Raw genomic sequence first — 11,170 nt, forward strand, 5'->3', positions numbered from 1 at the left:
AAAAGTGTTTTTAAAACAAAAAAAGTCAACCTTCAAATTATTATGTTCAGTTATGCACTCAATACTTGGTCGGGAATCCTTTTGCAGAAAGGACTGCTTCAATGCGGCATGGCATGGAGGCAATCAGCCTGTGGCACTGCTCAGGTGTTATGGAGGCCCAGGATGCTTCGATAGCGGCCGTTAGGTCATCCAGAGTGTTGGGTCTCGCGCCTCTCAACTTTCTCTTGACAATATCCCACAGATTCTCTATGGGGTTCAGGTCAGGAGAGTTGGCAGGCCAATTGAGCACAGTAATACCATGGTCAGTAAACCATTTACCAGTGGTTTTGGCACTGTGAGCAGGTGCCAGGTCGTGCTGAAAAATGAAATCTTCATCTCCATAAAGCTTTTCAGCAGATGGAAGCATGAACCCACTTTTGAACCAGAAACAGCAGCAGAAGCGCCTGACCTGGGCTACAGAGAAGCAGCACTGGACTGTTGCTCAGTGGTCCAAAGTACTTTTTTTCGGATGAAAGCAACTTTTACATGTCATTCGGAAATGAAGGTGCCAGAGTCTGGAAGAAGACTGGGGAGAGCGAAATGCCAAAATGCCTGAAGTCCAGTGTCAAGTACCCACAGTCAGTGATGGTCTGGGGTGCCATGCCAGCTGCTGGTGTTGGTCCACTGTGTTTTATCAAGGGCAGGGTCAATGCAGCTAGCTATCAGGAGATTTTGGAGCACTTCATGCTTCCATCTGCTGAAAAGCTTTATGGAGATGAAGATTTCATTTTTCAGCACCACCTGGCACCTGCTCACAGTGCCAAAACCACTGGTAAATGGTTTACTGACCATGGTATTACTGTGCTCAATTGGCCTGCCAACTCCCCTGACCTGAACCCCATAGAGAATCTGTGGGATATTGTGAAGAGAAAGTTGAGAGACACAAGACCCAACACTCTGGATGAGCTTAAGGCCGCTATCGAAGCATCCTGGGCCTCCATAACACCTGAGCAGTGCCACAGGCTGATTGCCTCCATGCCATGCCGCATTGAAGCAGTCATTTCTGCAAAAGGATTCCCAACCAAGCATTGAGTGCATAACTGAGCATAATTATTTGAAGGTTGACTTTTTTTGTTTTAACCTCTTGCCGACCGCGTCACGCCGGCAGGCGTGGCCGCGGCGGCAGCCCCAGGACCGCCTAACGCCAATTGGCGTAAAGTCCTGGGGCTCTGTTTTGAATGAGATCGCGCGCACGCTGCGCGCGCATCTCATTCTCGGAGGGCGGAGCTCCGCCCCCTCTTCAGTCTCCGAGCGGCTATTGCCGCTCGGGAGACTGATAGACGGCGTGATCGCCGTCTATTTACCCGTACAGCGCTGCGATCGGCAGCAGCGCTGTACTGGGGACAGCCATGTGACACGGCTGTCCCCCTGGGACACTGGAGAGCGATCGGCTCTCATAGGCAGAAGCCTATGACAGCCGATCGCCACAATTGGCTGGCTGTGGGGAAGGAGGGAGGGAGGGAGGGAATAGATTTAAAAGAACACGCTTTTTTTTAATAAAAAAAGAAACAAAAATATTTGTAAACAAAAAAAAAACAATCTGGGGGCGATCAGACCCCACCAACAGAGAGCTCTGTTGGTTGGGAGAAAAGGGGGGGGAAATCACGTGTGTGCTGTGTTGTGCAGATCTGCAGCTTAGCCTTAAAGCTGCAGTGGCACATTTTGCTTAAAATGGCCTGGTCACTAGGGGGGTTTAGCACTGCAGTCCTCAAGAGGTTAAAAACACTTTTCTTTTATTGGTCGGATGAAATATGCTAATTTTTTGTGATAGGAAATTTGGGTTTACATGAGCTGTATGCCAAAATCATCAATATTAAAACAATAAAAGGCTTGAACTACTTCAGTTGTGTGTAATGAATCTAAAATATATGAAAGTCTAATGTTTATCAGTACATTACAGAAAATAATGAACTTTATCACAATATGCTAATTTTTTTAGAAGATCCTGTATATACTCTAAAGCACTGAGTAAGATATTTGGTACTAAATAAATGATAAATAATAATAATCTATATATATAATAGAGGAAGTGCCCCAACCTTCGCGCCCTGTCCCCAGGGCGTGCCTCAACCTTCAAGCAAGAAGAAGTATTTTGCATGAGAAAATTTATGCATGCTCAAACACCAAGTTTAACCCTAGCAAGTCTGGCTTTGCAAATCTGGCCTAATTGGCTATTCATGAGGCAATGCTCATGCAAATTTGCTTTCGCATGCCAAACTATGCAGGGTTAAAAAACCAATACCGCAGAGCGGTCGCCCTGCTACATTAGCACTATCCAGGAGCGCCACGGGGAGGATTCCCAAAGCCCCCTTTTTATACACCCGGGGGGGACCATGGGGTCCCAGGCTCTCTCACTGCCTGGGAGCCACAGTGGCACCTGGGAGGGGAAGGCTGGGTGGCGCAGGCGACCCCCCCAAGCATGGCCAGCGCTGGGATGAGCCGTCCGCACCCACCTCCCAATATTAAAAACAGGCACTTACCTTAAGTCCATTGCGTTGTAGCATGAACTTATTCCCGCAGGGCGACCGCTTTGCGGTATTGGTTTTTTGACCCTGCATAGTTTGGCATGCGAAAGCAAATGCATACTTTGGCATGCAAAAGCAAATGCATATTTGCATGAGCATTACCTCATGAATAGCCAATTAGGCCAGATTTGCAAAGCCAGACTTGCTAGGGTTAAACTTGGTGTTTGAGCACGCATAATTTTTTTCATGGAAAGCATTTTTTGCAGTTGTATCCTTTGGAGGCAGGTGGAAGATGGCTTGCTCTGGTGGTGCGAGCCCCGGAGTTAGTTGTCTGCGCCTGTACTCCCCCCCCCCCCCCCCTGGAATGTTGTATGTGAGCCAGCCCTGAGCTCTAAAGCTCGGGGTGACCCATGCTTCACTCCTTTCTCATGTGGTGCCCCCAAGTTAATGTGCATGTAGCAGGACGCAATGGACGTTAAGGTAAGTGCCTGTTTTTAATATTAGGAGTTGGGTGCGGACGGCTCTCCCCGGCGCTGGCCACGCTTGGGGGGGTTGCCTGCGCCACCTAGCCCCCCCCTCCGGGGTTCCGCTGTAGTTCCCAGGCAGTGAGAGAGTCTGGGACCCCGCGGTCCCCCCGTTGTATAAAAAGGGGGCATTGGGAATCCTCCCTGTGGCGCTCCTTGATAGTGATAATGTAGCATGAACTAATTCCTGCAGGGCGACTGCTTTGCGGTATTGTTATTTTGACCCTGCATAGTTTGGCATCCGAAAGCAAATGCATATTTGCATGAGCATTGCCTCATGAATAGCCAATTAGGCCAGATTTGGAAAGCCAGACTTGCTAGGGTTAAAGCGGAACTGTAAATACATTTTAAGCACACTGTTTCACTTACCTGGGGCTTCTGCAAGCCCCCAGCAGCCGCCCTGTCCCGCGCCGGTCCTGCCCGAGTCTCCGTTCTCCCGCCGCCAGCTCCGTTCTGTTCCTAGACTTCAAAGTCGAACGTCAGCGCAGCCCTGCCAAGCATATCTTTTCTTTGCGTTCTCCTCTGCAATAGCAGGGGACACGAAGAAAGGATACGCGTGGCCAGAGCCGCGCAGGCGCAGTGGCCCGGCGGCGAAACCGAAAGTAGCTGGCAGCAGGAGAACGGAGACTCAGGCAGGACCGGTGCGGGACAGGGCGGCTGCTGGGGGCTTGCAGCAGTCCCAGGTAAGTGAAACAGTGTGCTTAATGGTAATAGCAGTGTGTGATGAGGGTTGGAAGATCTGGGGCGGTATGAGTGACAGGAATGACATATTGGGGTACAGCTGTTCCTGGTATTGTGGGGTAACGATGATGTGTGAGGGTTACAGGGAAATTCTGCACTGATATTTGGGGGTGTTGCTATGGCATAATCATGGTGTACAGAGTATATGAGGCAGCTATCAGTGTTATTTAGGGGACATTGAGGGTAAATATTGGCATATGAGGGGCGAGAAAGCTATTTAGGGGTGCTTTTTTAAGCAGTCGTGTTTAGGGTGCACTGATACAAAGTCACTATACAGCAGTAAAATTGTTGCACCCAGAGATGGCATAGAAATGTTACCAGTGCTGACGACAGCTTCATAGCATGCATTGCGCAATTAGAGTGCCCCACGTTACCTAGGTGACATGTACCGTGCAAGGGTAACGCATGCTACACTAATTGCTAATAAAGCTGTCAGAATAGAACTATGAGGTAACATTGCTACATGGGGAGCAGGGGAAGTATATAATTGAGCTCCATGGGGTAAAATTGGTATATTGGGGAACTAGTGGTATTTAGGGGGACAGTCTGTGGTGTATGGGGCCGAGCAGTGGTATTTAATAGGGCAGCCAAGGGAAATAGATTGATGTATAAGACATATGAGATATATGAAGGGTGATTACACTATCTAGCAGGACAGTATGAGTTTGTTGTACTTTTTTTATTGGTTGTAGCAAAGATCTCAGCTTATGTATAATGATGGCCCAAACAGTTTGCCAGCAGACAGTTCCTGGCGAAGAACAGGCCCACTCTCTTTAACCACTTCAGCCTACAGCTTCGAAAATCTTATGCATCCGAGCAATGTTCACCTCCCATTCATTCGCTAATAACTTTATCGCTACTTATCAAAATTAATTGATCTATATCTCGTTTTTTCCGCCACTAATTAGGCTTTCTTTAGGTAGTACATTTTGCTAAGAGCCACTTTACTGTAAATACATTTTAACAGGAAGATTAAGATAGAAATGGAAAAAAATCATTATTTCTCAGTTTTTGGCCATTATAGTTTAAAATTAATACATGCTACAGTAATTAAAACCCATGCATTTTATGTGCCCATTTGTCCCGCTTATTACACCATTTAAATTACATCCCTATCACAATTTATGGCGCCGATATTTTATTTAGAAATAAAGGTGCATTTTTTCAATTTGCGTCCATCACTATTTACAAGCTTATAATTTTAAAAAATTTAATAAGATACTCTCTTGACATGTATATTTAAAAAGTTCAAACCCTTAGGTAACTATTTATGTAGTTTTTTTTTTTTAATTGTAATTTTTTTTAATTTTTTTTTTAATAGAAAAATGTATTTGGGTAATTTTAGTTTGGGAGGTAAATAGCCAATTTTAGATGTAATATAATGTTTTTTTTTATTCAATACAGGTATGTGGGTGCAGTTTACTATTTGGCCACAAGATGGCCACATTCAAAAAATTCCTAGATGCGAACGATGTCGCATCTAGGAACTAAAATGAAGAGAAGAAGTTTCCTGGGGGCAGAAATACCACGCTCTCTGATGAGAAAGCGTCGGTATTTCTGCCGGGGACTTAGATCGGTGAATGGGAATTATATTCCCATTCACTGATCGGGGGGCAGCGGGAGGCAGCGGGAGCGCGCACGGGCGTGCGCCCGATCGCGCGCACCACACGGCTGCAGCACCACTGCCTATCTGGACGGATATATGCGTCCAGATATGGCGAAGTGGTTAATGCAAACATTTTGGCAAAAATGTACGTTGGCGTTAACATTAAAGTCAATGGCCTTTTTAGTGGTTTATAGCAAAGCCCTCGTACGTGTTAGAATTAGGAAAATTGAAATACATACCTACAGTAATTTTCCTTTCCTGATAATCTCCATGGCAGCATACAGATGGGCAGTTCTCCGCCTACAACTGCCAGATAGGACCTTGTTGAGTATAAAAAGAGCTCCACCCACTTATCAGTATTCCTTAGCTTTTAGGACGAGCCGCCTGCCAAGGGTGGGGCTGTATGCTGCCATGGAGATTATCAGGAAAGGAAAATTACTGTAGGTATGTATTTCAATTTTCCTAATTCCCTGATAACTCCATGGCAGCATACAGATGGGTATATCACTAACTAGAAAAAATACAATTTGGGCGGGAAGCAGGTGCCGAAAACTCACACAATTTATTTACAATTATGCAACAGAGCCGGAGGCTAAAGAAAGAACATTTTGACCAAAGGCAGCAGATGACAAAGTCGCTGGTTCAATTCTGTAGAACTTTATAAAGGTGTGACTGGAAGCCCAGTTTGCTGCCTTGCATATGGTTTCCAAAGAAACCTTTCCCAAAAAGGCCCAGGAAGATGACATTCCTCTTGTAGAGTGGGCTACAATCTCTTTCGGAGGAACCAGGCCCTTGGATTTGTATGCTCCCTGAATGGTTTTTACAATCCAGTTTGCCACCACTCTAGTGGAGGCACACTTTCCTTTATTAGCCCCTGTGGAAATAAGAAGGAGTCTTTCCGATTTCCTAAAGGTCTCGGTTGCCAAGACATAGGCTTTGATTATTGAAACCGGATCTAACGGATGTGGTAAATCCGGATTCTCGACGTTTTTGAAAGTAGGAAGAGTCCACTCCTGGTTGTAGTGGAACGCAGAAGCAACCTTTGGGATAAATGAGTTTACTGGGTTTAACACCACTCGATCTTCATAGAAGTATAGGAACGGCTCCTTATGACACAAAGCCTGGATCTCAGAGACACGTCTACCAGATGTTATGGCGATTATAAAAGCGGTTTTTAGTGTCAGGTTGTAAACGGAACAGTGTTCCAGTGGAACAAAAGGAGGAGAGGATAAGTATTCAAGAACTGTTGGTAGATCCCATTGAGGAAATTTCGGTTTTATTGGAGGACGCAGTTTGAGGGTTGCTCTAAAAAACTGCCTTATAAGAGGATGAAGTGCCCAGCTTACTCCCAGTACAGCTGATATCGCAGAAATTTGAGACTTAAGGGTATTATATGCAAGGCCCATTTGTAAGCCTTCTTGCAGAAACATCAGTATATTGCTAACTGAAGGATTTTGCGGATCAAAGGATGAAATATCTGCAAACGACGTGAATTTGTCCCACGTCCTGTTATAAACTGCTGAAGTGGATGGTTTTCTTGCAGACAGCAATGTTTCAACTACATCATTTGGACACCCCTGGCTTAGAAGTCTTTTCCCCTCAATCTCCAAGCCGCTAATTTTAGTGTCTGTATGTTTGGATGTGTGTAGTCCCCTTGTAACAACAGATCCTGTACCTGAGGAAGATGAATCGGATGACCTACTGTAAGCGAGAGGAGGAGTGTAAACCAAGGCCTCTTCGGCCAGTACGGAATCACCGCAATGACTTCTGCATTCGATGTCGATACTTTTTGCAGGAATTTGAATATTAGGGGAATTGGCGGAAAGGCATAGCCTCTCCTGAATGTCCAATGTTGGATTAGAGCATCCGCTGCGAGGGCTTTCTGAGAGGGATACCTCGAATAGAAAACTGGAAGCTGAGTGTTCGACTGGGATGCGAATAGATCTATTTGAGGTGTGCCCCAGGTTCTTACTAGGAGTTGGAATATTTGAGGGTTTAGAGCCCATTCGTGTCGATCTAGAAACGTTCTTGACAGTCTGTCTGCCTGGATATTTTCTGAGCCTGGGAGGTAAACAGCTGTGAGGTCTTTCAGATGAGCTTGAGCTAGAGTCATGATTGGTTGAACTTCCTTGAGCAGTGATCTGCTGTGTGTACCCCCCTGTCTTTTCACATACGCCACTGCAGCTTTGTTGTCCATTTGTAGCATAATTGACTGACCTCGAATCCTGGGTAGGAAAGAACACAGCGCTTGGTGGGCAGCTCTCACTTCTAGAATGTTGGAAACAATATTGTGTACCGGAAGGAGCCATTCGCCTTGCACAGCTATGTCTTCGCATATCGCTCCCCAGCCCCTTGCACTTGCATCTGTTGTAATCAGAGTCCAATTTGGAGTGATTAGGGAACAGCAATTGCGTAGATTCTCTGGGTTCAGCCACCAGCTTAAGGCTTTCCACACACTGGACGGGATCAGTATTGGTTGCTTTAGATCGAGTCCTTCCCACTGAGTAAGGAAATTCATTTGGAAAGGTCTTATATTCCAATGCGCCCACTTCACCATCGGGATAGTGGAGGACATTTGACCTAGAATTCTCATACAATGTCTTGCCGTGAGAAATGGGTTTGAACGAATTTGTCTTATTCTGGAAATCAGTACCCGTAACTTTTCTTCCGGTAAGGATAGTGTTGCTGGGACTGTAGAAAAAAGTGCCCCTAGAAAGACCATTCGTTGTGTGGGATCCATTTGACTTTTCTTGGCATTTATTAACCATCCGAAATTCTTCAGGGTTTGAATTGTTATGTTCCGATGATGTTCCAGACGATCTCTTGAGTCTGCTAGGATCAATATGTCGTCCAAGTAGTGTAGTATTCTTATCTCTTGCGTCCTTAGCAGCGAGACTACTGCTAGCAAGACTTTGGAAAAAGTCCTTGGGGATGTGGAAAGACCGAAGGGAAGGCAGCAGAATTGAAGATGGACGTGTCCTACGACGAAACGTAAAATTTTTTGATAGGACGGAAAAATGGGGACGTGGAAATAGGCGTCCTTTAGGTCGAGAGAACACATCCAGTCTCCCTTTCTGACTGCCTTCGCCACTGTCTGCAAGGACTCCATCTTGAACTTTGGCAACTTCACATATCTGTTTAGAGCTTTTAGATCTATTACCGGTCTCCAGTCTCCGGTTTTCTTTTGGACCATGAACATGGGAGAATAAAACCCCGTTAACTTCTGAGGGCAAGGTACTGGAACAGCCGCTCCTTGACATATTAGGGTCTTTACATAGTCTTGTAGAATTTGTCGTTTTTGTGGGTTTCCTGGAATCTTTGTTTTTTGAATATGAGGCATTCGTGGAAATTTTTTGAAGGACCATCTGTGTCCCTGATTGATTATGCTCAAGACCCATGGGTCTGTGACGTTTTCCGTCCAAACAGATGCAAAACGGGAAAGCCTGGCACCAACTCGTTCTGTTTGGACGGACTTTATATCAAAAAGACTTCGTACTGTTGTCTGCTGGAGTCAAAGATTTTGTCTTGGTAGCTCTGAAAAAGGTAGGTTGACTTTTTCTCCAGTTTTTGTTGAAAGATCTCCCTGGTCTGTAAGTTTTCGCTTCTCTATATCTTTGGAAGGACTGTCTGTTCTGCTGTGAAAAGCGTTGTCTTTGGAACTTTCGATCTTGTGGGAGGAGTCCTGACTTGCCTCCTGTAACACGAGATATGGCAGAATCCAGAGTGGGGCCAAAGAGATGTTTCCCATCAAATGGAATTCTGGTCCATGTAGTCTTGGAAGAAGGATCCGCCGCCCAAGCTCTCAGCCATAGGGCTCTCCTGGCCATGATTGAAAATACCATTGACCTGCTTGATGACTTTATGACGTCCAATGCCACTTCTCCAGTGAACTCGGCTGCCATTTTCAGTTGATTAATAGATGACAATATTGAATCTTTGCTAGCGTCTCTAAATATAGCGTTTTCAACTTCCACCGCCCAGACTTTTAAGGCTTTTGCCACAGAGGACAGGGCCACTGCCGGTCTGGTAGCATCCCCCGATGAAAGATAGGCCCTTTTTAGGTCTACATCTATTTGTCTGTCTAGAACATCACGAAAAGAACTGGAATCTTCTAGTGGTAATGTCGAGTTCTTTGCTAGCCTCATTACAGAGGCGTCAACTGTTGGAGAGGAGTCTAATAATGAACCATCTTTTTCCGACAAAGGGTATAACTTGCGAAGACGATTTTTAACCGAGGATTTTTTAACTGTCTTGTACCACTCATCTATTATGATTTCCCTTATTTCCTCCATAAAGGGGAAAGAGGAATGATCCTTACTTAATTGTTTATAGTATCTTTTCTTTTTGGCATTGTCCTGATCCTCTGGATCAATCCAATCAATTGCCTCCTTTACTTGAGCAATAAAGGACGGTATTAAAGAAAAATCAAATGTATAATCAGAATCATCAGAGCCTTCAGAAGAAATATCTTCTGTATCTTGAGAAGAAGTATATGATTTCTTCTTTGGATTATCGGACTGTTTTATAGTCATTTCCGACATAGTATCTTTTACCACTTGTTTTATCACAGAAGTAAAGTCTTGGCTTTCTCCAGATATATCATCGAAGCAGTTCCTGCAAACCATTTTGTCTGGAAGCTTTATATCTCCACAAAGCCAACACTGATCCTCTGACGGCCTGTTTGATTTTGAGGTATACTTTCTGGGAGAGTTAGATGTTCCTTGTTCAGGTGTTCTATCAGAAACCTCTTTAGACTGAACATTTTTGGTATGTGTGTTGCTTGAAGAAGCTGCTAACTGTTTTGTAGATGAGGAATGATGTCTAGTATGACTTTGCTCTGATCTGTGCCCCGTGGACTCATGATGAGCACGTTCATCTGTTTTCCCTTTGGGAAGGGAATGTTTGTGGCTGCAAAAGAGATCAAAAGATGAAATCAGTAAATGATCTCTTTTCTTTGATCACAGAAAAAACACCTCATTTTACTCACCACCCTTACCTAGAAGATTTGTTACGTTCTCTTTTAGCAGATTTCCCCATATGTGACAGTATACAGGCAGCTGAAAAAACCAACATGCTGCTATCACTGAATAGGTAAACAATAGTGGTATACACATATTTCCACACAAACAGTATAAGGTTTAAACCAAGACACAGGCTTTGAGCACAATGGGTACCTCTCTGGGCGAAGAAACCGCTTGTCACACCTTTGTCCGATCAAAGACGAAGAGGAGACCCTCCAGTGTCCGCAGCTTGATGCAGCCTGATGCAGGAAGACGCCAGCGTTGTATGGCATGGCGCTCTTAAATGACGTGCATGTCTCGCCCTCATCAAAGATGGCCGCCGCTATACAGTTAAGGGCAAGCCCACTGCCAAAAACGGGCTCCGGCAAAATGGCCGCGCCTGCAGACATAGTAATCAGTCGCAGGGAGCATGCGCGGAATACGAGAGCTATGACGGAACTCCATGCAAACTAGCCAGGAGACCGACACAAGCTCAGCTGTGCAGATTACCACGGAACACGGGTAATATATGCAGAAGGTAGGCACTTAAAGCTTAATACAACCAGGCTGTATAGGTACAGTATGGAACAAAATACCATACGAAAAACAAGACTTGCAGCCAAACAAGCAGATGGAGTCACAGGAAGATAACAGGCTTCTCATTAGAAGCTGCTGATTTCTGCCTGGAGAACGTAAAAGAGCAGGCTTCTGTTCTCTTTGGAACTGTTAGTTGCCTGAGATACAGAACTACAACCAGGGGAGGTTAGAACCTGGTTGGTGCCACAAAAAATGGTG

The 11,170-nt window shown here is 45.1% G+C and overlaps 1 protein-coding gene across 1 annotated transcript in view; it reads right to left on the bottom strand.

The window, feature by feature from the left end:
- LOC137531572 (farnesyl pyrophosphate synthase-like) overlaps positions 1-5,659 on the bottom strand; it is a 63,335-nt gene extending 57,676 nt beyond the window's left edge. The window contains exon 1 of the mRNA XM_068251498.1: positions 5,615-5,659. The gene's annotated coding sequence lies outside the window, so the exon portion shown is untranslated. The remainder of the gene's footprint in view (positions 1-5,614) is intronic.
- Positions 5,660-11,170: the final 5,511 nt, after the last annotated feature.

The sequence above is a fragment of the Hyperolius riggenbachi genome, chromosome 9 (assembly GCF_040937935.1).
Source record: "Hyperolius riggenbachi isolate aHypRig1 chromosome 9, aHypRig1.pri, whole genome shotgun sequence".
Classification (NCBI taxonomy): Eukaryota; Metazoa; Chordata; class Amphibia; order Anura; family Hyperoliidae; genus Hyperolius; species Hyperolius riggenbachi.